General features: G+C 48.6%; 1 protein-coding gene across 1 annotated transcript in view; it reads right to left on the minus strand.

Moving 5' to 3' along the window:
* Positions 1–27,530, minus strand: part of LOC141075744 (uncharacterized) — a 559,419-nt gene that overhangs the window by 1,881 nt on the left and 530,008 nt on the right. The gene's annotated exons all lie outside the window — the stretch shown is intronic.

Consider the following 27,530-nt stretch of genomic DNA (forward strand, 5'->3'; position numbering starts at 1 on the left):
GAAATGTCCCAGAACATGACAGAATATTCAAAATCAGACCCATCATCAAAGACTTGACAGAAAAGTTCTTAAACCTCTACACCCCAACAGAAAACATTTCCATTGATGAGTCCCTTGTAAAATTCAAAGGAAGACTGCACCTCAAGCAATTTATTCCTTCTAAGAGGGCAAGGTTCAGAATAAAGCTCTATAAAATGTGCGAGAGTTCAACCGGATACACATCAGCTTTACACATTTATGAGGGGAAAGACAGCAAACTAAACCCACCAGGAGGCCCTACTTATCTGGGGACATCTGGAAAAATGGTTTGGGAGCTGATAACTCCATTTTTACAAGAAGGCTACAATCTGTATGTTGACAACTACTACACCAGCATACCTCTATTTAAAAGTCTGGTTGAACATAATAATAATAATAATAATAATAATAATTTTTATTTATATAGCGCCAACATATTCCGCAGCACTTTACAATTAAGCGGGGACATGTACAGACAATAAATTCAATACAAGTTAAGACAATTCAAACAGTGACATTAGGAGTGAGGTCCCTGCTCGCAAGCTTACAATCTACAAGGAAATGGGGGGACACAGTAGGTGAAAAATGCTTGTTAATTCAGGTCTGGCAATTATAATAGGGATTTTCATATAAAGCTGCATGATCCGGTCATCAGCCCGTGTGTTTAAGTGCAATAGACAAGTATCAAGTGCAGTTATCCTGTGCATGAAGGGTGTGGAGACAGATGAATAGTAGGGTGCAGATTCAGAATAATATTTGGAAGGAGGGAACAGGGCAAAGTTAGCTTGCTGGGTATTTGATGTGGTAGGCTTGTTTGAAGAGATGGGTTTTCAAAGCGCGCTTGAATAGGTCAGGGCTAGGTATCAGTCTGATCGCCTGGGGAAGTGCATTCCAGAGAGCTGGAGCAGCACGAGAGAAGTCTTGGAGGCGGAGGTGCGAGGTTCGGATTACGGGGGATGTTAGTCTTAGGTCATTTGTAGAACGGAGGGCACGTGTAGGGCGATAGACAGAGATGAGAGAGGAGATATAAGGCGGTGCAGAACAGTGGAGAGCTTTGTGGGTGAGAGAGATGAGTTTATACTGGACCCTGTAGCGAATAGGTAGCCAGTGTAATGACTGGCACAAGATGGAGGCATCGGTGAAGCGGCTGGACAGAAATATGACCCTGGCTGCCGCATTCAAGATGGATTGGAGAGGAGAAAGTTTGGTAAGAGGGAGACCGATCAGAAGAGAGTTGCAGTAGTCCAGGCGAGAATGAATAAGAGCAACAGTAAGAGTCTTAGCAGTTTCAAAGGTGAGAAAAGGTCGGATTCTGGAGATGTTTTTAACATGCAGGTGACAAGAGCGACTGAGTGATCGGATGTACGGAGTAAAGGAAAGTTCAGTGTCGAATATGACCCCAAGACAGCGTGCATGCTGCTTGGGAGTTATGGTTGAACCCTCCAGGGTTATTTCGATGTTAGGTAGAGTGAGGTTAGTAGAGGGGAGAAACACAAGAAGTTCAGTTTTAGAGAGATTTAGTTTCAGATAGAGGGAGGACATGATGCTAGAGACAGCAGACAGACAATCCTTGGTATTTTGAATTAGGGTAGGGGTGATGTCAGGGGAAGAAGTGTATAATTGGGTGTCATCAGCATAGAGATGATACTGGAACCCAAATCTGCTGATTGTTTGTCCAATAGGGGCAGTGTATAAAGAGAAGAGGAGGGGGCCTAGGACTGAGCCCTGCGGGACCCCGATAGTAAGGGGACGAGAAGAGGAAGAGGAGCCGGAAAAAGATACAGTGAAGGAGCGGTCAGAGAGGTAGGAGGAGAACCAGGAGAGGGCCGTGTCCTTGAGGCCTATAGAGCGGAGCATAGTGAGGAGGAGCTGGTGATCCACAGTGTCAAATGCGGCAGAGAGATCCAGGAGAATCAGCAGGGAGCAATGACCTTTCGATTTAGCTGTTATTAAATCATTAGAGACTTTAGTGAGGGCAGTTTCAGTAGAGTGTAAAGAGCGGAAACCAGATTGTAAGGGGTCGAGAAGAGAGTTATCCGAGAGATAGCGGATTAGACGGGAGTGGACCAGGCGTTCCAGGAGTTTAGAGATGAAGGGAAGGTTAGAGACAGGTCTGTAGTTAGCAGTGCAGTTCTGGTCCAGGGATGGCTTTTTAAGTAAAGGGGTTATGATGGCATGTTTAAATGAGGAGGGAAATATACCTGAAGAAAGAGAGAGGTTAAATATTTTAGTCAGGTGAGTGGTGACCACTGGTGAGAGAGACTGCAGGAGCTGTGAAGGAATAGGGTCACTGTTGCAGGTTGTAGGCCGAGCAGAAGCGAGGAGCTTGGAAACTTCTTCTTCTGAAACAGGCTCAAAGATGTCTAGTGAGCTTGAGGTGCGGCAGGGAAGGGGATCCAGGCACTGAGGAGATAGGGCTGAGATATCCTGATGGATGTGGTTGATTTTTTCTAGGAAATAAGTGGCCAGATCCTCACCGCTGAGGTTGGTGATGGGGGCCTGTACTTTAGGTTTCAGGAGGGAGTTTAAGGTTTCAAAAAGTCGTCTTGGGTTGTTGGATAGTGAGGTGATGAGGGTGGTGAAGTAGGATTGTTTGGCCAGATGAAGGGCAGAGTTATAGGTTTTGAGCATGAACTTATAGTGGATGAAGCCTTCTGCTAAGAGAGATTTTCTCCACTGCCGCTCTGCACACCTCGAGCAGCGCTGAAGAAAGCGTGTTTGCGTTGTGTGCCAGGGCTGCCGTTGTCTGTGTCGGGTCTTTCTGCGTATAGAAGGTGCTGCTTCATCTAGGGCATTCTTCAGTGTATTATTGAAGTGTGACAATGCTATGTCTGGACAGGAGAGGGTGGAGATGGGGGCTAAAGATGTGTGGAGATTGTCCCTAAGCTGTTGGGTACGTGTATTCCGATAAGTGTGGTAAGTGGGGGTGTTCCGGGTGAGGAGACAATTTTTGACAGAGAAGGAAAGAAGGTTGTGGTCCGAGAGCGGGAGGGGTGAATTAGTAAAGTCGTGCAGCGAGCCGGGACGGGAGAAAACCAGGTCCAGAGTATTCCCGTCCTCATGAGTAGGAGAATTAGTAAACTGTGAGAGGCCGAATGAAGAAGTTAGAGAAAGAAGATGAGAGGCAGACTGGGAGAGCGGATCATTGATGGGGATGTTAAAGTCTCCCATGATGAGGGTGGGGATGTCACAGGATAGAAAGTGAGTAAGCCAGGTGGTGAATTGGTCTAGAAACTGGCGGGAGGAGCCTGGAGGGCGATAAACGACCGCCACTCGTAAGGAGAAGGGCTTAAAGAGTCTGACGGCGTGGACTTCAAAGGAAGGAAATGTAAGTGAGGGAACCGGGGGGATGACCTGGAAAGCACATTGTGATGAAAGGAGAAAACCAACACCTCCACCCTGTCTGTTCTCAGGTCTGGGGGGTATGTGAAAATTTTAGCCCACCAAACGAGAGAGCGGCAGCAGCAGTGGTGTCAGAATGCTGGATCCAGGTTTCTGTAATAGCCAGAAGGTTAAGGGAATTAGAGAGAAAAAGATCGTGAATGTAAGTCAGTTTGTTACACACAGACCGTGCATTCCAGAGAGCACATTGGAAAGTGAGAGGAGAAGGCATGCACTGAATGTTAATAAGATTAGCAGGGTTTCTATATGCAGATGGAGGAGAGTAACGTATGCTGGTGGAGGGAGGCCCAGGGTTGGGGGAGATGTCACCTGCAACTATTAAAAGGAGAAAAAACAGAAAAAGCAGGTGGTGGGATGATTTGTATGAACGTTTTGAGTGCTGCATGGTGGTTTTGGATGGTTTGGTGTGGGTAAGAAATGTCAATAGAGCCTCAGAGTTATACATGGGAGAGGGGAAAAGGGAGGGGTGGATATGCAGAGAGTGCACAGAATGTGTAAAAGGGCAGGCGAGTTGTTAGAAAGCAGAGGTGAAGACAAAAAAGCAGCAGTTTGATATGATCAATGCATATGTAGTACGACTGACCAAGAAGCATGCGTGCATGAAAAACTTATGCACCTTACCTGTCTCCTGCCCTGTCCAACTGCATTGTCTAACTGCAAAACACTTGCATAACATAGGGGCTTGCGGGATCATTCGCAAAAACCATCAGGGGTTTCCACAATCATTGGTCAGCAAAAAGTTCCGAAAGGGGCAGTCAGGGGCTTTACGCGATGGAGAGCTGCTTGTCCTTAAGTATAAGGATAAAAAAGATATTTTATCCTGAGCTCGATCCCCACAGATGCCACAAGGGCCACTGCAGACCAACAGGGATCCACTACTCCAAAACCTGTGTCTATCATTGACTACAACAAATATTATGGGGTGTGGACCTTGCAGATCAGGTTCTACAGCCATACCAGGTATCAAGAAAATCATATCTCTGGTATAAAAAGTTAGTCATGTATTTGTTTCAGGTGGCCACATATAATTCTTTTGTGTTATACAAAAAAGCCAGAAACGCAGATACTTTCCTTGATTATCAGGAAAAGGTCACTGAAAATCTTGTTTTTGATAATTTTGTCCCCACCAATCCTTTATAATGTGAAGATGTCAGAAGACTCACTGAACGACATTTTATTGCACTCATCCCAGTAACTGAAACAAGAAAGAACCCCCAGAGAAGATGTTGTGTATGTTCCTAGAGAGGAATGAGGCATGATCCCCGCTATTATTACCCACAATGCCCATCACTGCCAGCCTTATGCCTCCATGACGGCTTTACAATCTTCCACACAGAACCACGTTTTTGAACTGTTTTGACATTCAAGCATTTGGTTTATTTAGTGACAGACACATTTGAGTAGAGCTGACTTAACAATTTCCGGGGGTAGGTGGGGGAGGTCTCCAGAGACACAAGCTGGGCACAATATATTGGGCACTACAATGACATTTTTGCAATTTTTGCTCTGAAACTACAAGTTTCTGGAAATCATCCATGTAGTGAAACTGGTCATTATATCCATAGATGAATTCCCAGAGGGGTGTCACTTCCAAAATGGGGTCACTTCAGGGGGGATTCTGTTGTTCTGGCACTTAGCGGCTCTCCAAAGTGCCTCAACAGCAGAATCCTCCCTGAAGTGACCCCATTTTGAAAATGACACCCCTCTGGGAATTGGAAATGACACCTCTTGCAAATTCATCTATGTACACCCATAGATTTACCTATGATGACCATCTACCTATTTTCCAATGTAAAATCTGGGGTTAGAACAACATTTTAGTGGTAAAAATATAAATATTTTTTCTTCACTGGCCAATGGTATAATTGTCTATGGAACAGCTGTGGTGTCAGTATGCTCACTGCACCACTAGAAGTATTCATTCAGGGAAGTATTTGGTAAAATGCAGTCACTTTTGGGGACTTATGCTGTTCTGGCACCTCAGGGGCTCTGACAATGTGACATGTCACCCACAAACAATTCCAGCAAAATCTGCTCTCCAATATGGCGCGCCTTCCCTTCCAAGCTCTGCCATGCACCCAAACAGTGGTTTACCCCCACATATGGGGTGTCACCATACTCAGGACAAACTAAAATATATATTGAGCTAAAAAGATTTAGGAAAAATTTTATTTTTTTTATTTCCACGGCTCTATGCTATAAACTTCTGTGAAGCACCTGTGGGTTCAAGGTGCTCCATACACATCTGGATAAGTTCCCTAAAGGGTCTAGTTTCAAAATGGGGTCACTTGTTGGGGGTTTCCACTGTTTAGGCACATCAGGGGCTCTCCAAATGCGACATGGCAACTGCTAATTATTCCAGCATATTTTACATTCAAAAAGTCAAATGCCGCGCCTTCCCTTCCGAGTCCTGCCGTGCACCCAAACAGTAGATTTCCCCCACATATGGGGTATCGGCATGCTCAGGAGAAATTGCAAAACAAAATGTATAGTCCATTTTCTCCTGTTACTCTTGCGAAAGTAAAAAAAATTAGGTCTAAAGGAAAATTTTTGTGAAAGAAAAGTAAATGTTTATTTTTTCCTTCCACATTCCATTCATTCCTGTGAAACACCTGAAGGGTTAATAAACTTCTTGAATGTGGTTTTGAGCACCTTGAGGGGTGCAGTCTTTAGAATGCTGTCACTTTTGTGTATTTTCTGTCATATTGACCCCCCAAAGTCACTTCAAATGTGAGGTGGTCCCTAAAAAAATGGTTTTGTACATTTTGTTGTAATAATGAGAAATCGCTGGTCAACTTTTAACCCTTATAACTTCCTAAGAAAAAAAATTTGGTATAGTTGATATAGAGGCTACTGCGCAGGCGCTGCTGGATGTAATTTTTTTTCTAAGCCTCACAATAGCCACAATATTATAGGCATTATCACCAATAATATCAATGCTATTATATGCATTATGTAATAATGGGGGGCAGGTCAGTGAGGGGTCAGCGACCTGTCATAAGCCAATACAGATGAATATGTAATCAGACCACATAAAGCCCCGCCCACAGCCCCGCCCCAGAGCACGAGAATCTCATTAACGGAAAACTACAAATACAGATCACACAACAGTAAACCAGAGTTGCCCTCATTTATGGTGGACCATTGGAGCTACTATGGATCCTGAGCAGAAGATGAGAAAATAATATTGCTCCCCATTTCAGGAGAGATTGTGCAGTAATCTGAATTCCTTAGGCTCAAAAACAATGTAATTGGTTGTAAGTTCTATAGAAAAGGGCTTTCATCTACACCACCGATAAAGCAGCCACAGCCGGTGACTGAGAGGAATCTGTGACTTCTCTGCATTCAGTGGTTACTACTCACCTGGGTAGTCATATGTGGGAATCTCCTCTTTACACCACTCATCACCCCTCACATATGTCTCTGTAGTATTAATATGGGTCAGATCTTCACCCTGAAACAAATATTGTAAAAGTCACAGACAGATGGAGAAGTCCCATCTATGATCAGCTCTAATCCTGCCATCTCCACCGTTCTCATTACACAAGTATAAAACATATAATACTGGGGGATAAAACAAGACTGAGCACAAGACCTTCACAGCCGTCTACACATCATAGGGGAGATCTCCTGACACCTTCTCTCCATCTACCTGATGATCCTGAGGAGCACTGGGATCTTCTTGGTTACAGTCCTGTGGAAGAAGAGGACGGGGACATCTCTCTGTTGTTGTCCTCTTACTGGATAGATCTGGAGGAAACACATACAGGGACTGAATTCATTCTCTACATACAGATAATTATAGGCCGTGTGTATTTAGTCCTGTCTATTACCTGGTGATGTGAGGGGCTGGGGAACCTCCATTATGACGTTCTTGTACAGATCTCTGTGTCCTAAATACTCCCACTCCTCCATGGAGAAATAGACAGCGACATCCTGACACCTTATAGGAACCTGACACATACAATGATACCGTCATCCCCCGATCCCTTCATAGTGTTACTGTATAATGTCCCAGCATTCCCGGCAGTGTCACCTCTCCAGTCAGCAGATCAATCATCTTGTAGATGAGTCCTAGGATCTTCTGGTCATTGATGTCCTCATGGATCAGGGGGTGAGGTGGAGGCCCCGTGATTGGGCTCAGGGGTCTTCCCCATCCCTCAGACACAGGGTCCTGACAGCGATCACTAGAGGTCTTCTTCCCCACGGTGTAATCCTGGTTATGGAGGGAACATTAATAAATCTCACTACAGACATTTCCAGAGTCCTCACCTCTCCAGTTCTGTCCATCTGTTATTCCCATAGATAAGAATGATGTAATGTGACGTCATCAGAATCTCTCACCCCTCCAGTGAGACGGAAGAGGATCTCTAGGGTGAGGTGTAACATCCTCTCGGCCATCTTGTCTCTGTCCATATCCATCCTTGATGGGTAAATCAGGAAAATTCTCTTCTGTAGAAGATCTTCCCTGAGAGGATCCGATATTGTAGAGACCTGAATGAGAAGAAGATGATCCGATGTAACATCATAAGAATCCTGTGTAATAATACAATTACTGGAGAGAATAAGGGAAACATATGAGGAGATTTATTATCTTACAGGGTTTAGTTTTCTCCCCTGACATCTACTAATAAAACCTATATATTTAGGCCACAGACAACAAGCAGTTTCCTCCTCGGAGTCGGCAGCTGAACACGTTCTTCATAGACTCATCTTCCATAACGCTAATTCTCGTCTTATTACCGACACTGGAATCGGCATTAGCAATACTGCAGGAGAGATTCATTACACGCGACATGAGAAATAACTCCTTCATGATGAGGACGACATCTTCATCTCCTACTGCGGCTCTAGAGACAGATGTGGCCAGAGTCGGTCACTGCCTCCATCCCCACCGGCCGTCTATATGAAGGTTTCCCGTCTTCCCCGCACTGGAATCTTCTATCACGTTAGATCTCAGCTCTGAGTCACACACAGAAGTTTGAGGCTTTTCTGGAAGAACAGGACAGGAGAGATCTGAGGCCGATGTCTCCATGTACAGGGATTCCCCTCGGGATAAGAGGCTTTTCTATCCCTTTCTCCCAATTAGAGGGGACACCTGTGGATATCGGGGTCTTTACCGGCTGCAGTGCTGGGGGGATTTACTCGGTAACGTGGACGTTGGACAAACGTCACCATCAATTCCCATCAGAGTGAAGGAACATCGCTCCTCTATTCAGCTCTATGGATCCAGGATGAAATCCACTGCGGCCCCTGCAAGAAAAGAGCGAAGTCTGGTGAGACCCCCGAGGCCGGAGATTTCTACAGCTGCTCTGTGCACACAGGACCTGTGATGATGTCACAAGAGGGGAGGAGTCAGGGGTCAACCTTTCCTCATAAGACAGGGTTTGCAGACCGGTCACCATTCTGGTCGCTCTTTTCTGAACTTGCTCCAGTTTGTTGATGTCTGTTTTAAAATGTGGTGCCCAAAACTGGACACAATATTCCAGATGAGGTCTGACCAAAGAGGAGTAGAGGGCAATAATGACTTTACGTGATCTAGACTGTATGCTTCTGTTAATACATCCTAGAATTGCATTTGCCTTTTTTGCTGCTGCATCACACTGTTGACTCATATTCAGTCTGTGATCTATTAGTATACCCAAGTCTTTTTCACATGTGCTGTTGCTTAGCCCTATTCCTCCCATTCTGTATATGCTTTTTTCATTTTTATTGCCCAGATGTAGTACTTTGCATTTCTCCCTGTTAAAAACCATTCTGTTAGTTGCTGCCCACTTCTCCAGTTTATTTATATCTTTTTGAATCCTCTCTCTCTCTTCTCTAGTATTAGCTATCCCTCCTAGCTTTGTGTCATCAGCAAATTTAATCACTTTACCCTCAATTCCTTCATCTACATCGTTGATAAAGATGTTAAACAATACAGGGCCCAGGACAGAGCCCTGTGGTACCCCACTTGAGACATTCTTCCAACTGGATGTGCAGCCATTTACGACCACTCTTTGGGTCCGATCACTAAGCCAGTTATGAATCCACTTAACAGTTGCCTTGTCCATTCCATACTTAGTCATTTTTTCAATAAGGATTGTATGAGAGACTTTGTCAAATGCTTTGCTGAAGTCAAGATATACTATATCTACAGCATTTCCTTGATCCACCCAATCAGTGATACCGTCATAGAAGGAAATTAAGTTAGTCTGACATGACTTATTAGTTACAAACCCATGCTGACTCTGTTTAATCACTTCATTCTTATCCAGGTATTGACATACATGTTGTTTAATAATTTGTTGAAAGATCTTTCCTGGTATAGAAGTCAGACTCACTGGCCTATAGTTGCTTGGGTCCACCTTCTTCCCCTTTTTGAAGATAGGAACAACATTTGCTCTTCTCCAGTCTTCTGGGACTTCTCCTGTTCTCCAAGAATTTTCAAAGATTATGGAGAGGGGTTCAAAAATTTCTTCTGCTATCTCCTTCAGTACTCTGGGGTGTAATTCATCTGGACCTGGAGACTTGAATTCATTTAGGTTAGCTAAGTGTTTCCTCACTATCTTTCTGTTTATAGATATCCTGGATTCTTCTATTCCCTTAATAGGACAGTGAATAACAGTTGATGTTACATTTCCTTTCTGAGAGAATACAGATGCAAAATAGGAATTTAAAAGTTCAGCCTTCTCAACATCCTGTCTTACCATTTCATCATTGTCATCCAGTAAAAATCCTATAGCATCTTTGACTTTTCTTTTACTTTTGAGATATCCCCAAAATCCTTTATTATTGCTTTTGACATTTCTTGCAAGCCTCAATTCATTTTCAGCTTTAGTAATCTGATTTGTGCCCTGCAGGTTCTGCAGACAGCATTATATTTTTCTTTAGATATGCCTCCCTCTTTCCATTTTATAAACATTTTTTTCTTCCTTTTTAGCATGTGCTTAAGTTCTGTGTTCATCCATCCTGGTTTCCTTAAATGCTTCCTATTCTTCCCTCTTTTCGGAATTGTTAACAACTGTGCTTTGAGAATTTCATTTTTCAAGATTTCCCATCCTTCCTGGACATTTTTGTCTTTAAGGATATCCAGCCATTGGATCCCTCCAATTCTCTTTCTGAATCCCTTAAAATCTGCCTTTCTGAAATCTAACCTTGATGTCTGAGTCTTCACAGGTCTTCTGCCTCTAGTTATCCAAAATTCTAAAATAGCATGGTCGCTACCTCCTAGGGTTCCAGCCACTTTTACCTCCTCAACCATTTCCTCCCTGTTTGTAAGGATTAGATCCAAGGTAGCAGTTCCCCTTGTTTTCTCCCCTACCTTTTGGAAGATAAAGTTGTCAGCAAGAGAGGATAAGAATTTCCTTGACCTGTTAGTTTTGCCTGAGAGAGATTCCCAACAAATGTCTGGATAGTTGAAATCTCCCATGACAACTATGTCATATTTTTTGGAGAACTTGGCCATTTGATGCATAAAGAGTTCATCCATATCTTCAGCTTGCACAGGCGGCCTGTAGTAAATGCCTACAATGGTGTCCTTTCCATTGTTCTGTCCTTGTATTCTTACCCAAACAGTTTCCACAGTACTCCCAGTCTCTGAAGCTTCAATCTCTGTGCAGATATACGCGTTTCTAACATACAATGCGACACCCCCTCCTCGTTTATCAAGTCTGTTTCTTGCAAATAAGTTGTATCCTTCTAGTCTTGTATTCCAATCATGTGTATTGTCCCACCAAGTTTCAGTGATTCCAATGACATCATATTTCTTTTCCTGTGTTAGTAGTTCCAATTCTCCTTGTTTGTTGCCCATGCTTTGTGCATTAGTATAGAAACATTTTAGTTTGTGATTGGTTTCTCTTTCTCCAATATTTTTATTAATTACATTATTTTGTCTTTGTTCTTCCTTTCCACTTCTAATAGCAGAGTTCTCAATAGCATTTGTCAGGTGTATGGCTTTTTCTGGTCTTTTGCTTCCCTTCCCATGTGGTTCTAGTTTAAAGCTCTCCTTACAAGTGTAGCAAGGCGACTTCCAAATACACCAGACACCATTTTTCTCACTCCTGTCCCTTCACTATAAAGCCTGGGCCTCATTATACAGCTGTACAGGGGTCTAGTGAAGGCTTTTTAGCCCTTTCCTCAGTCTGTAGCTCATGGGAACAGGCCCTCACTCCTGTCCCATTACTATAAAGCCTGGCCTCATTATACAGCTGTACGGGGTCTAGTGAAGGCTTTTAGCCCTTTCCTCAGACTGTAGCTCCTGGGAACAGGCCCCCTCTCCTGTCCCTTCACTATAAAGCCTGGGCCTCATTATACAGCTGTACAGGAGTCTAGTGAAGGCTTTTTAGCCCTTTCCTCAGACTGTAGCTCCTGGGAACAGGCCCTCACTCCTGTCCCTTCACTATAAAGCCTGGACCTCATTATACAGCTGTACAGGGGTCTAGTGAAGGCTTTTTAGCCCTTTCCTCAGACTGTAGCTCATGGGAACAGGCCCTCACTCCTGTCCCTTCGCTATAAAGGCTGGGCCTCATTATACAGCTGTACAGGGGTCTAGTGAAGGCTTTTTAGCCCTTTCCTCAGACTGTAGCTCATTGGAATAGGCCCTCACTCCTGTCCCTTCACTATAAAGCCTGGGCCTCATTATACAGCTGTTCAGGGGTCTAGTGAAGGCTTTTTAGCCCTTTCCTCAGACTGTAGCTCCTGGGCACAGGCCCTCACTCCTGTCCCTTCACTATAAAGCCTGGGCCTCATTATACAGCTGTACAGGGGTCTAGTGAAGGCTTTTTAGCCCTTTCCTCAGACTGTAGCTCCTGGGCACAGGCCCTCACTCCAGTCCCTTCACTATAAAGCGTGGGTCTCATTATACAGATGTACAGGGGTCTAGTGAAGGCTTTTTAGCCCTTTCCTCAGACTGTAGCTGCTGGGATCAGGCCTTCACTCCTGTCCCTTCACTATAAAGCCTGGGCCTCATTATACAGCTGTACAGGGGTCTAGTGAAGGCTTTTAGCCCTTTCCTCAGACTGTAGCTCCTGGGCACAGGCCCTCACTCCAGTCCCTTCACTATAAAGCCTGTGCCTCATTATACAGCTGTACAGGGGTCTAGTGAAGGCTTTTTAGCCCTTTTCCTCAGACTGTAGCTCCTGGTAACAGGCCCTCACTCCTGTCCCATCACTATAAAGCCTGGGCCTCATTATACAGCTGTACAGGGGTCTAGTGAAGGCTTTTTAGCCCTTTCCTCAGACTGTAACTCCTGGGCACAGGCCCTCACTCTTGTCCCTTCACTATAAAGCCTGGGCCTCATTATACAGCTGTACAGGGGTCTAGTGAAGGCTTTTTAGCCCTTTCCTCAGACTGTAGCTCCTGGTAATAGGCGCTCACTCCTGTCCCATCACTATAAAGCCTGGACCTCATTATACAGCTGTACAGGGGTCTAGTGAAGGCTTTTTAGCCCTTTCCTCAGACTGTAGCTCCTGGGATCAGGCCCTCACTCCTGTCCCTTCACTATAAAGCCTGGGCCTCATTATACAGCTGTACAGGGGTCTAGTGAAGGCTTTTTAGCCCTTTCATCAGACTGTAGCTCCTGGTAACAGGCCCTCACTCCTGTCCCATCACTATAAAGCCTGGACCTCATTATACAGCTGTACAGGGGTCTAGTGAAGGCTTTTTAGCCCTTTCCTCAGACTGTAGCTCATGGGAACAGGCCCTGACTCCTGTCCCTTCACTATAAAGCCTGGGCCTCATTATACAGCTGTACAGGGATCTAGTGAAGGATTTTTAGCCCTTTCCTCAGACTGTAGCTGCTGGGATCAGGCCTTCACTATAAAGCCTGGGCCTCATTATACAGCTGTACAGGGGTCTAGTGAAGGCTTTTTAGCCCTTTCCTCAGACTGTAGCTCCTGGGCACAGGCCCTCACTCCTGTACCTTCACTATAAAGCCTGGGCCTGATTATACAGCTGTACAGGGGTCTAGTGAAGGCTTTTTAGCCCTTTCCTCAGACTGTAGCTCCTGGGCACAGGCCCTCACTCCAGTCCCTTCACTGTAAAGCCTGGGCCTCATTATACAGCTGTACAGGGGTCTAGTGAAGGCTTTTTAGCCCTTTCCTCAGACTGTCGCTGCTGGGATCAGGCCTTCACTCCTGTCCCTTCACTATAAAGCCTGGGCCTCATTATACAGCTGTACAGGGGTCTAGTGAAGGCTTTTTAGCCCTTTCCTCAGACTGTAGCTCCTGGGAACAGGCCCTCTCTCCTGTCCCTTCACTATAAAGCCTGGGCCTCATTATACAGCTGTACAGGGGTCTAGTGAAGGCTTTTTAGCCCTTTCCTCAGACTGTAGCTCCTGGTAACAGGCCCTCACTCCTGTCCCATCACTACAAAGCCTGGACCTCATTATACAGCTGTACAGGGGTCTAGTGAAGGCTTTTTAGCCCTTTCCTCAGACTGTAGCTCATGGGAACAGGCCCTGACTCCTGTCCCTTCACTATAAAGCCTGGGCCTCATTATACAGCTGTACAGGGGTCTAGTGAAGGCTTTTTAGCCCTTTCCTCAGACTGTAGCTCATGGGAACAGGCCCTCACTCCTGTCCCTTCACTATAAAGCCTGGGCCTCATTATACAGCTGTACAGGGGTCTGTGAAGGCTTTTTAGCCCTTTCCTCAGACTGTAGCTCCTGTGCACAGGCCCTCACTCCTGTCCCTTCACTATAAAGCCTGGGCCTGATTATACAGCTGTACAGGGGTCTAGTGAAGGCTTTTTAGCCCTTTCCTCAGACTGTAGCTCCTGGGCACAGGCCCTCACTCCAGTCCCTTCACTATAAAGCCTGGGCCTCATTATACAGCTGTACAGGGGTCTAGTGAAGGCTTTTTAGCCCTTTCCTCAGACTGTAGCTCCTGGGCACAGGCCCTCACTCTTGTCCCTTCACTATAAAGCCTGGGCCTCATTATACAGCTGTACAGGGGTCTAGTGACGGATTTTTAGCTCTTTCCTCAGACTGTAGCTCCTGGGCACAGGCCCTCACTCCTGTCCCTTCACTATAAAGCCTGGGCCTCATTATACAGCTGTACAGGGGTCTAGTGAAGGCTTTTTAGCCCTTTCCTCAGACTGTAGCTCCTGGGCACAGGCCCTCACTCCAGTCCCATCACTATAAAGCCTGGGCCTCATTATACAGCTGTACAGGGGTCTAGTGAAGGCTTTTTAGCCCTTTCCTCAGACTGTAGCTCATTGGAATAGGCCCTCACTCCTGTCCCTTCACTATAAAGCCTGGGCCTCATTATACAGCTGTACAGGGGTCTAGTGAAGGCTTTTTAGCCCTTTCCTCAGACTGTAGCTCCTGGGCACAGGCCCTCACTCCTGTCCCTTCACTATGAAGCCTGGGCCTCATTATACAGCTGTACAGGGGTCTAGTGAAGGCTTTTTAGCTTTTTCCTCAGACTGTAGCTCCTGGGCACAGGCCCTCACTCCAGTCCCTTCACTATAAAGCGTGGGCCTCATTATACAGCTGTACAGGGGTCTAGTGAAGGCTTTTTAGCCCTTTCCTCAGACTGTAGCTGCTGGGATCAGGCCTTCACTATAAAGCCTGGGCCTCATTATACAGCTGTACAGGGGTCTAGTGAAGGCTTTTTAGCCCTTTCCTCAGACTGAAGCTCCTGGGCACAGGCCCTCACTCCAGTCCCTTCACTATAAAGCCTGGGCCTCATTATACAGCTGTACAGGGGTCTAGTGAAGGCTTTTTAGCCCTTTCCTCAGACTGTAGCTCCTGGGCACAGGCCCTCACTCCTGTACCTTCACTATAAAGCCTGGGCCTGATTATACAGCTGTACAGGGGTCTAGTGAAGGCTTTTTAGCCCTTTCCTCAGACTGTAGCTCCTGGGCACAGGCCCTCACTCCAGTCCCTTCACTGTAAAGCCTGGGCCTCATTATACAGCTGTACAGGGGTCTAGTGAAGGCTTTTTAGCCCTTTCCTCAGACTGTCGCTGCTGGGATCAGGCCTTCACTCCTGTCCCTTCACTATAAAGCCTGGGCCTCATTATACAGCTGTACAGGGGTCTAGTGAAGGCTTTTTAGCCCTTTCCTCAGACTGTAGCTCCTGGGAACAGGCCCTCACTCCTGTCCCATCACTACAAAGCCTGGACCTCATTATACAGCTGTACAGGGGTCTAGTGAAGGCTTTTTAGCCCTTTCCTCAGACTGTAGCTCCTGGGAACAGGCCCTCTCTCCTGTCCCTTCACTATAAAGCCTGGGCCTCATTATACAGCTGTACAGGGGTCTAGTGAAGGCTTTTTAGCCCTTTCCTCAGACTGTAGCTCCTGGTAACAGGCCCTCACTCCTGTCCCATCACTACAAAGCCTGGACCTCATTATACAGCTGTACAGGGGTCTAGTGAAGGCTTTTTAGCCCTTTCCTCAGACTGTAGCTCATGGGAACAGGCCCTGACTCCTGTCCCTTCACTATAAAGCCTGGGCCTCATTATACAGCTGTACAGGGGTCTAGTGAAGGCTTTTTAGCCCTTTCCTCAGACTGTAGCTCATGGGAACAGGCCCTCACTCCTGTCCCTTCACTATAAAGCCTGGGCCTCATTATACAGCTGTACAGGGGTCTGTGAAGGCTTTTTAGCCCTTTCCTCAGACTGTAGCTCCTGGGCACAGGCCCTCACTCCTGTCCCTTCACTATAAAGCCTGGGCCTGATTATACAGCTGTACAGGGGTCTAGTGAAGGCTTTTTAGCCCTTTCCTCAGACTGTAGCTCCTGGGCACAGGCCCTCACTCCAGTCCCTTCACTATAAAGCCTGGGCCTCATTATACAGCTGTACAGGGGTCTAGTGAAGGCTTTTTAGCCCTTTCCTCAGACTGTAGCTCCTGGGCACAGGCCCTCACTCTTGTCCCTTCACTATAAAGCCTGGGCCTCATTATACAGCTGTACAGGGGTCTAGTGACGGATTTTTAGCTCTTTCCTCAGACTGTAGCTCCTGGGCACAGGCCCTCACTCCTGTCCCTTCACTATAAAGCCTGGGCCTCATTATACAGCTGTACAGGGGTCTAGTGAAGGCTTTTTAGCCCTTTCCTCAGACTGTAGCTCCTGGGCACAGGCCCTCACTCCAGTCCCATCACTATAAAGCCTGGGCCTCATTATACAGCTGTACAGGGGTCTAGTGAAGGCTTTTTAGCCCTTTCCTCAGACTGTAGCTCATTGGAATAGGCCCTCACTCCTGTCCCTTCACTATAAAGCCTGGGCCTCATTATACAGCTGTACAGGGGTCTAGTGAAGGCTTTTTAGCCCTTTCCTCAGACTGTAGCTCCTGGGCACAGGCCCTCACTCCTGTCCCTTCACTATAAAGCCTGGGCCTCATTATACAGCTGTACAGGGGTCTAGAGAAGGCTTTTTAGCTTTTTCCTCAGACTGTAGCTCCTGGGCACAGGCCCTCACTCCAGTCCCTTCACTATAAAGCGTGGGCCTCATTATACAGCTGTACAGGGGTCTAGTGAAGGCTTTTTAGCCCTTTCCTCAGACTGTAGCTGCTGGGATCAGGCCTTCACTATAAAGCCTGGGCCTCATTATACAGCTGTACAGGGGTCTAGTGAAGGCTTTTTAGCCCTTTCCTCAGACTGTAGCTCCTGGGCACAGGCCCTCACTCCTGTACCTTCACTATAAAGCCTGGGCCTGATTATACAGCTGTACAGGGGTCTAGTGAAGGCTTTTTAGCCCTTTCCTCAGACTGAAGCTCCTGGGCACAGGCCCTCACTCCAGTCCCTTCACTATAAAGCCTGGGCCTCATTATACAGCTGTACAGGGGTCTAGTGAAGGCTTTTTAGCCCTTTCCTCAGACTGTCGCTGCTGGGATCAGGCCTTCACTCCTGTCCCTTCACTATAAAGCCTGGGCCTCATTATACAGCTGTACAGGGGTCTAGTGAAGGCTTTTTAGCCCTTTCCTCAGACTGTAGCTCCTGGGAACAGGCCCTCTCTCCTGTCCCTTCACTATAAAGCCTGGGCCTCATTATACAGCTGTACAGGGGTCTAGTGAAGGCTTTTTAGCCCTTTCCTCAGACTGTAGCTCATGGGAACAGGCCCTCACTCCTGTCCCATCACTACAAAGTCTGGACCTCATTATACAGCTGTACAGGGGTCTAGTGAAGGCTTTTTAGCCCTTTCCTCAGACTGTAGCTCATGGGAACAGGCCCTCACTCCTGTCCCTTCACTATAAAGCCTGGGCCTCATTATACAGCTGTACAGGGGTCTAGTGAAGGCTTTTTAGCCTTTTCCTCAGACTGTAGCTCATGGGAACAGGCCCTCACTCCTGTCCCTTCACTATAAAGCCTGGGCCTCATTATACAGCTGTACAGGGGTCTGTGAAGGCTTTTTAGCCCTTTCCTCAGACTGTAGCTCCTGGGCACAGGCCCTCACTCCTGTCCCTTCACTATAAAGCCTGGGCCTGATTATACAGCTGTACAGGGGTCTAGTGAAGGCTTTTTAGCCCTTTCCTCAGACTGTAGCTCCTGGGCACAGGCCCTCACTCCAGTCCCTTCACTATAAAGCCTGGGCCTCATTATACAGCTGTACAGGGGTCTAGTGAAGGCTTTTTAGCCCTTTCCTCAGACTGTAGCTCCTGGGCACAGGCCCTCACTCTTGTCCCTTCACTATAAAGCCTGGGCCTCATTATACAGCTGTACAGTGGTCTAGTGAAGGCTTTTTAGCCCTTTCCTCAGACTGTAGCTCCTGGTAACAGGCCCTCACTCCTGTCCCATCACTATAAAGCCTGGGCCTCATTATACAGCTGTACAGGGGTCTAGTGAAGGCTTTTTAGCCCTTTCCTCAGACTGTAGCTCCTGGGCACAGGCCCTCACTCCAGTCCCATCACTATAAAGCCTGGGCCTCATTATACAGCTGTACAGGGGTCTAGTGAAGGCTTTTTAGCCCTTTCCTCAGACTGTAGCTCATTGGAATAGGCCCTCACTCCTGTCCCTTCACTATAAAGCCTGGGCCTCATTATACAGCTGTACAGGGGTCTAGTGAAGGCTTTTTAGCCCTTTCCTCAGACTGTAGCTCCTGGGCACAGGCCCTCACTCCTGTCCCTTCACTATAAAGCCTGGGCCTCATTATACAGCTGTACAGGGGTCTAGTGAAGGCTTTTTAGCTTTTTCCTCAGACTGTAGCTCCTGGGCACAGGCCCTCACTCCAGTCCCTTCACTATAAAGCGTGGGCCTCATTATACAGCTGTACAGGGGTCTAGTGAAGGCTTTTTAGCCCTTTCTGTGACGAACAGCCCACCGCCGTTCGTCCACTTACGGGCGACACTAACGGGAGTCCCGCTGCCACCAAAACGCGACGGACAGCGGACCCTGTGTCACCACTATGTCACAGTCCCACCACTGACACGGGTGTATCAGCGGACGGAGGGGCGTGACACAATGCCGGCACACGGCTATCACAGGCGCAGTGGGGCTTATCTTAGTTATCCCAACACTGGCACCATGTGACCAAAAATATCCAGCAAGCTAATCTCGCTCTACAATTTGCCGCAGGGGGAGTTTAATTTGGATGCCCCACCACTGCTATCAATCTTCCAAGTACTGCGGGGATTTATGTATATCCCACTTTCTCAGTTCCACTTTGGAACGCGCAGCTCTCCGGCGCCCCCCTTACCCTCAGGTCAGTCAGGGAACTGCACCTAGGATAATTAGTCGCCGGACGGGCTGCCTGTTGTGAACCGGCAATTAGGCTTCTGCAGTAAGGGAATTATCAATGCTGTGGCTGAAGCCCCTTACTCAGCAATATAAGACCCTTCTAGACTGCCAGCAAGCCGTAATAGCCGTACACAACGCGCTGCCACCAGTCACGGTTACTTAATTCACAGTGTTAAATTAAGAGGGTCCGTGGCAAACCCCTTGAATTAGTAGCGATTATCTATCAAAGGCGTATAGTTCGATTCTTAGAGCATGGAGACAGATCTAAATAATTTCATTTATTTTCCGAAAGAGGACAGTGATTACAGATAAAAGTTGCTATAAAATTGAGACATAAAATATGTACAGTACAGGTATAAAATAAAAGTGGAGAAAACAAAGAGATTACACTCACAGTTCCATATTGTTCCTTAGGCAGACCATGCGGCTTTAAGGGGGGAGGAGCCACACGTCTCCATTCATCTGGAGTTCTTGTCAGCACCGACTCTGCAGCTGTTCTGACCTGGTTTGCCCAGGAAATGCCTTATAGACTTTCCTATGTGACATCACGGAGAGGTGCATTCTGGGTTGATCCCACCTCTCTTATCCAAGTTATGTTTTGGCTACAAAACTTAGATTAGCTATAACTTTATGGGAGAAGCTGGTATGGACTCATCAGTGGTATCATGTTTCCCAGCGTAATGAGCCCATCAAGAAAACATCAAACATCTATGCGATATGACCGTCCATTTGGGCGCAAATCATATCTCAGGTTCTGGACATCCGAGAGTTTTGCAACAGGCACCACAGCGAAGCTGGGTCTGCTCGGATCGCAGAAATATGATTTTTATATTTCTGCTGGGTATGGTTTTCGCGGGACAATCCCTTATTGTTTTATTCAAACTCCTGGTTTCAAACAAAGAGTTTAGTTCCCGCACTTTTTTTTTTCTTTCAGCTGAGAGAAGCCAAATGGTGTGAGGAAGATGGTCTAGCTAATTAACATTCCTGCTCTTCCAGAGGAAGTGGTTTAAGGTTTCAGAGCTAGCCCAGGCAGGGGGCACTGGTCAGTGTGTGAGTGAGCCATGGGCGAAAAGAGGAGGGGGGGGAAGGTGCTGCATGAGCTGACAGCCTGCATTGGCATAGAGGGCTGGATTTTTCTGGAAAGTTACAACAGAAAACATCATATTTTGTAGACAAAACCCCATACCTCACAGACATTGTACATCACACCTCCCCCCTTAAGAGGGCGCTAAGGAGGCATTACCTCTCGGTAATCGGCCATGCGCACCTCAGCGGGTTCGCCCCGGCGGGACAACCCATCGGCATTGCCGTTTTCGCTGCCCTTCCTGTGTTTTACAGTAAAATCGTACTGTTGAAGGGCAAGGCTCCAGCGGAGCAATCTTCCATTGGTTCCGGACACTGTGTGCAACCAGCTCAGAGGGTTGTGGTCGGTTACCACCGTGAAGGCGCGCCCGTACAGGTAGGGCTGCAAACGTTGCAGTGCCCACACCATGGCCAGACACTCCTTCTCGATGGTCGAGTATGCCACTTCCCTCGGCAAAAGTTTCCGGCTCAGGTACAACACGGGGTGCTCTTGGTCCCCCGAGTCGACCTGGCTAAGCACAGCACCGAGGCCAAACTCGCTGGCGTCGGTCTGTACCAGAAACGGGCGACTGCTGTCGACTGCTCTCAACACTGGAGAGTTGCACAGGGCTGCTTTCAAAGCTTGGAAAGCCGCCTCACAGTCATCTGTCCAGTTGACTGTTTGGGGTAGCCTCTGCTTGGTGAGGTCAGTCAAGGGTTTGGCAAGGGCGCTATAGTCCTGTACGAACCGCCTATAGTACCCTGCAGTGCCCAAGAAGGACTTCACCTGTTTCTTGGTCCTGGGGGTGGGCCAGGACACGATTGCGTCCACTTTTTCTGGCTCCGGACTCATGGAACCCCCGCCTACCCGGTGCCCCAGGTAGTGGACCTTGTGCATGCCTATCTGGCACTTCCCCGGCTTGATGGTCAGGCCTGCCTGGTGAAGACGCTTGAGCACCTCCTGGAGGTGCTGAAGGTGTTCCTCCCAGGTGGAACTGAAGACGGCAATATCGTCTAAGTATGCCACGGCGTACTCCTCCAGTCCCCGAAGCAGGTGGTTGACCATCCGCTGGAAAGTGGCAGGGGCATTCTTCATGCCGAAGGGCATGACCGTGGACTCGTACAGTCCAAAGGGGGTGATAAAGGCGGATTTCTCCTGCGCCTCAGGGCTCAGGGGAATCTGCCAGTATCCCCGACTCAAATCCATGATGGATATGTAGTTGGCGTTTGTCAACCGCTCGAGCAGATCCTCGATGCGCGGCATCGGGTGGGCATCAGAGGTTGTGATGGCGTTGAGCCCCCTGTAGTCCACGCAGAACCGGGTGGTTCGATCCTTTTTAGGCACGAGGACTACAGGTGAAGCCCACGCACCTTTTGACCGTCGAATCACCCCCAGCCTTAACATCTCATCGATCTCTTGGCGCATGACTTGTTGCACCGTTTCAGAGATCTGATAAGGTGTTCGCCGTAATGGGGCATGATTCCCGGTGTCCACCTCATGAACCGCTAACTCCGTCCTCCCAGGACGGTTGGTGAACACGGGCCGGAAGAGTTCCAGGGTGGCCATCAACTGCAACCGCTGGGACACGGTGAGCGAACCACTTATCTCCATGTCCTCAATGGACCCATTGGCCTTGGCCTGGGCCAGCATGTCCAGGAGGGAATCTTCCTCCCCATCCTCTGGCAGATTGCAGACCGGTAGGATGCAAGCTTCACGTTCGTAGTGCGCCTTCAGCATGTTGACGTGAAAGGCCTTGCGCCTACCCCGAGCATGGTCAAGCGTGACCACGTAGGTGACCGGGTTGAGCTGTTGGTGGACGACGTATGGGCCTTCCCAGGCTGCCTGAAGCTTATCCGTTGGTACAGGGACCAGCGCCCACACCTTTTGACCCACCTGGTAGGTCCGCTCCCGGGCGTTCTGGTCGTACCAGCGCTTCTGGTCAGCCTGAGCCTGCGTCATGTTGTCATGCACCAACTGCGTCAAGGTCTGCATCTTGTCACGGAAGCGCATGACATAATCCACGATGGACACTTCTGTGGGGTTTGGCTCATCTTCCCAGGATTCTCTTATCAACCCAAGGGGTCCCCGGACTCGCCTGCCATACAGGAGCTCGAAGGGGGAGAACCCGGTCGAAGCCTGCGGAACTTCTCTGTAAGCGAACAGCAGGTGTGGGAGGTACCGCTCCCAGTCGCGCCCTTGGGTCTCAACCAGTATGCGGAGCATCTGTTTGAGGGTACCGTTGAAACGTTCACACAAACCGTTAGTCTGTGGGTGATACGGACTCGATACCAGCTGCGTCACCTGCATTTTCTCACAGAGAGCCTCCATTAGGCGAGACATGAATTGGGGCCCTTGATCGGTAAGCATCTCCCTGGGAAATCCTACTCTCGAAAAGATGGTCACCAGTGCGTCAGCCACCTTATCTGCCCTGGTTGAAGACAGAGCTACTGCCTCTGGGTACCGGGTAGCGTAGTCTACCACGGTGAGAAGGTATCGCTTTCCGGAGCTGCTGGGGACGGACAGCGGTCCTACAATGTCCACCGCGATTCTCTGGAAAGGCTCCTCTATCACCGGCAAAGGAATAAGGGGAGCCTTAAGAGCAGGCCCCGCCTTACCCACTTTTTGACAGGTGGCACAGGAGCGGCAGTAGTGTGTTACATCTGTCCCCATCTTGGGCCAATAGAAGTGTTGAGACAGCCGTGCCTTTGTTTTGCTGATCCCCAAGTGTCCAGCGAGTGGAATCTCATGGGCAATCCGCAACAACTCAGTTCTGAACTGATAGGGGACGACCAGCTGTCTTTCCCTCAACCACTCCTTTTTAGGATCTCCGGGTACTGTCTCCCGGTACAACCTTCCTCGTTCCCAGAACACCCTCTCCTTATCAGACTTGGAGGTGGGCGTCTCGGCGAGACCTCTCAATTTCTCCAGGCTGGCATCTGAGTGCAGAGCAGCCTGGAACTCCATGCTGGAGGCTGTCAGAAGTGACGTCAGGGTACCTCCTTTACTGGGACCCTCTGGAACCGGCTCTGGGTTCACCTCTGGTTCAGTCTCTCCTGTAGCAGCAGAGGGTCCAGAAGACAGTGCGTTACCTGCGATCTGGGCACTCTGACTGCGTGTGACAGCTGCTATGTATGCTGTCTCCCTGGGGATTTCTGCAGACCCACCAGCTGGTGCTGCCCTGGGCTCTACCTCCCCATCCACCCCCAACACTTTAGGAGCAGTGCTACTTATGGGCCAGTTACCTTCCTCGGTGGCACTGGTCAGCTGCATGGCATTACCTTCCTCATGGTCCCCATGCACCTCCCCATTCTCTTGAGCACCGTTGCTTGCTCCTGCCAGGGGTTCCTCAGCCGTCTCACTCCGCAGAGTGACGGGGCTGAGCACCTCGGTACCTGTGGACACATCTACCGTTTCAAAGAAAGGGTTAACGGGTTCAGTCGGCACAGATACATCAACATCATCATTCCTAGGAAAAGAATGGTTATCAGTTTGCTTTGGTACAATCACATCAGCATCATACCTTGGGAAAGAATGGTTGTTAGTTGCATCATTACTCATCAAGGCATTAGCAGGTAACACATTCAGTTTCCCATCATCAACATCATCAGGGTTAACGTTACCCTTATTATCAGTTTGGGGAAGGGTGTCAGGGACATAGTATGCAACCATCCTCCCCAAGTCAGTCCCCAATAAAACATCAGTGGGCAACCCGCTCCCAGCACCCCAATCGAGATAAACTCGTGCCACTGGCAAGGGACAACGGGTGCCTCCAATCCCGGTGACAGTCAGGGTTTTCCCCTCAACAAACTCTTCAGGGGCCGCCAGTCCAGGACGGATGAGGGTTCGTTCAGCCCCGGTGTCCTTGAGGCCTGTAGCAAGACGGGCCCCCACCTGAACAGGTTGAACGTTGTCGTCAGCCCTCCCAACCACACCTCCCACCAAAAGAACAGAGGCGTTGGGCCCGGGGGCCTTGGCTGGGGGGTTCTTCGGCCTATTCGGACAGGTGTAAGAGAAGTGACCAGGCCGCTGGCAGTGGTGACACAGGCGACTGTCAGTAGCCGGCCTGTTGTTGGCAACAGGGACAGGGCCTCCGGAGGGACGGCCAGCTGGGGCATTGGGGTTGGTTGCTGGCTTACCCCCTTTCCAGCTGGTGGTGACTGGCCTCCGCGTCTCGGGCTTCCGGTTGGCCTCGTGGTTGTCGGCGATCTGCGCCGCTTTGTCCGCGTTCGTTGGTTCGCGGTCCAGGATGAACTGTCGGACCTCAGCTGGGCAGAGATGCAGGAACTGGTCTTTGATCATCAGGTCCCGTAGCTGCTCAAAGGTTTCAACGGACAGTCCATGGATCCACTGGTCAAAGTGGGTCCTGAGTCCTTGCACCACATCACTGTAGCTATCGTGTGGGCCACGTTGGAGGTGTCGGAACTTCTTTCGGTATACCTCAGGTGTCAGCCGGTATTTGGCGATCAGCGCCTGCTTTATGGCGTCATAGTCGTCATCGGCTTCTGGCGGAAGAGAAGCAAATGCCTCCAGGGCTTTGCCTTTTAGCCCTGGGGTCAAGTACCTTGCCCATTGGTCTCTAGGCAGCTGGTACTGTCTGCAGGCTTTCTCAAAGGCTCGCAGGAACGTGTCCAAGTCCCCATCCTTTTCCATCACGGGAAAATGCTCTGGCCGGGGTTTAGGAGTCTGGACGCTGCTGGGCTCACGGCTTCGGGCTGTGGGGGCATTCCACCCCCACTGGAGCATCTCCAGCTCATGGGCCCTCTGAGCTTCTGCATGGCGCTCAGCTCTCTCAGCCTGGGCTTGACGCTCGACCCTCTCAGCCTCAGCTTGGCGCTCACGTTCGGCTTGGGCCTCCTGCCGATATTGCTGGATCAGCCTCACCCGCCCATCCCTGTCTTCGGCGGGGAGTTCGTCCAAGGCCATTTGCAGATAGGGGTCCACCCCGTTCTGGTTGAATGTGGGGCCAGCGCTCAGGAGTGGAGCCTCTGCTGCAGCCCCATGGCAACTTGGGCCAACTTCTGCGCTCGCTGGATTCTGGTCGTTGTCCAGCTGCACTAGAGCCGCGATCATTTGATCTTTGGTTCCGCCTGCGGCGTCTATGCCTCAGTACGTGCATAACCCAGCAAGGGTGTCCTTTTTCTGCTTCTGATACCACTCCACTGTCATCGCCGCCATGGTTGCCAAATAAAAGATAGAAAAAGAAAAACGAAGAAACGGGAGGGGGATACTTGCAAGTACACACTAATGTCTCAGGACTAGTAACCACTGAGTCTGTTCTCCAAAACCTATGATGCAGGATTCCCGCAGGAACCGTGCAGGTCTTTAGTGAGAGGAATGATTGCTCAAACCAAATCACTAATGCTCTAGGATTATCCCACCGCTCTGCCACCAATATGTGACGAACAGCCCACCGCCGTTCGTCCACTTACGGGCGACACTAACGGGAGTCCCGCTGCCACCAAAACGCGACGGACAGCGGACCCTGTGTCACCACTATGTCACAGTCCCACCACTGACACGGGTGTATCAGCGGACGGAGGGGCGTGACACAATGCCGGCACACGGCTATCACAGGCGCAGTGGGGCTTATCTTAGTTATCCCAACACTGGCACCATGTGACCAAAAATATCCAGCAAGCTAATCTCGCTCTACAATTTGCCGCAGGGGGAGTTTAATTTGGATGCCCCACCACTGCTATCAATCTTCCAAGTACTGCGGGGATTTATGTATATCCCACTTTCTCAGTTCCACTTTGGAACTCGCAGCTCTCCGGCGCCCCCCTTACCCTCAGGTCAGTCAGGGAACTGCACCTAGGATAATTAGTCGCCGGACGGGCTGCCTGTTGTGAACCGGCAATTAGGCTTCTGCAGTAAGGGAATTATCAATGCTGTGGCTGAAGCCCCTTACTCAGCAATATAAGACCCTTCTAGACTGCCAGCAAGCCGTAATAGCCGTACACAACGCGCTGCCACCAGTCACGGTTACTTAATTCACAGTGTTAAATTAAGAGGGTCCGTGGCAAACCCCTTGAATTAGTAGCGATTATCTATCAAAGGCGTATAGTTCGATTCTTAGAGCATGGAGACAGATCTAAATAATTTCATTTATTTTCCGAAAGAGGACAGTGATTACAGATAAAAGTTGCTATAAAATTGAGACATAAAATATGTACAGTACAGGTATAAAATAAAAGTGGAGAAAACAAAGAGATTACACTCACAGTTCCATATTGTTCCTTAGGCAGACCATGCGGCTTTAAGGGGGGAGGAGCCACACGTCTCCATTCATCTGGAGTTCTTGTCAGCACCGACTCTGCAGCTGTTCTGACCTGGTTTGCCCAGGAAATGCCTTATAGACTTTCCTATGTGACATCACGGAGAGGTGCATTCTGGGTTGATCCCACCTCTCTTATCCAAGTTATGTTTTGGCTACAAAACTTAGATTAGCTATAACTTTATGGGAGAAGCTGGTATGGACTCATCAGTGGTATCATGTTTCCCAGCGTAATGAGCCCATCAAGAAAACATCAAACATCTATGCGATATGACCGTCCATTTGGGCGCAAATCATATCTCAGGTTCTGGACATCCGAGAGTTTTGCAACAGGCACCACAGCGAAGCTGGGTCTGCTCGGATCGCAGAAATATGATTTTTATATTTCTGCTGGGTATGGTTTTCGCGGGACAATCCCTTATTGTTTTATTCAAACTCCTGGTTTCAAACAAAGAGTTTAGTTCCCGCACTTTTTTTTTTCTTTCAGCTGAGAGAAGCCAAATGGTGTGAGGAAGATGGTCTAGCTAATTAACATTCCTGCTCTTCCAGAGGAAGTGGTTTAAGGTTTCAGAGCTAGCCCAGGCAGGGGGCACTGGTCAGTGTGTGAGTGAGCCATGGGCGAAAAGAGGAGGGGGGGGGAAGGTGCTGCATGAGCTGACAGCCTGCATTGGCATAGAGGGCTGGATTTTTCTGGAAAGTTACAACAGAAAACATCATATTTTGTAGACAAAACCCCATACCTCACAGACATTGTACATCACACTTTCCTCAGACTGTAGCTGCTGGGATCAGGCCTTCACTCCTGTCCCTTCACTATAAAGCCTGGGCCTCATTATACAGCTGTACAGGGGTCTAGTGAAGGCTTTTTAGCCCTTTCCTCAGACTGTAGCTCCTGGGCACAGGCCCTCACTCCTGTCCCTTCACTATAAAGCCTGGGCCTCATTATACAGCTGTACAGGGTTCTAGTGAAGGCTTTTTAGCCCTTTCCTCAGACTGTAGCTCCTGGGCACAGGCCCTCACTCTTGTCCCTTCACTATAAAGCCTGGGCCTCATTATACAGCTGTACAGGGGTCTAGTGAAGGCTTTTTAGCCCTTTCCTCAGACTGTAGCTCCTGGTAACA

Source organism: Dendrobates tinctorius, unplaced genomic scaffold, assembly GCF_039654945.1.
Source record: "Dendrobates tinctorius isolate UK_male_01 unplaced genomic scaffold, ASM3965494v1 ptg000368l, whole genome shotgun sequence".
Taxonomy (NCBI): domain Eukaryota; kingdom Metazoa; phylum Chordata; class Amphibia; order Anura; family Dendrobatidae; genus Dendrobates; species Dendrobates tinctorius.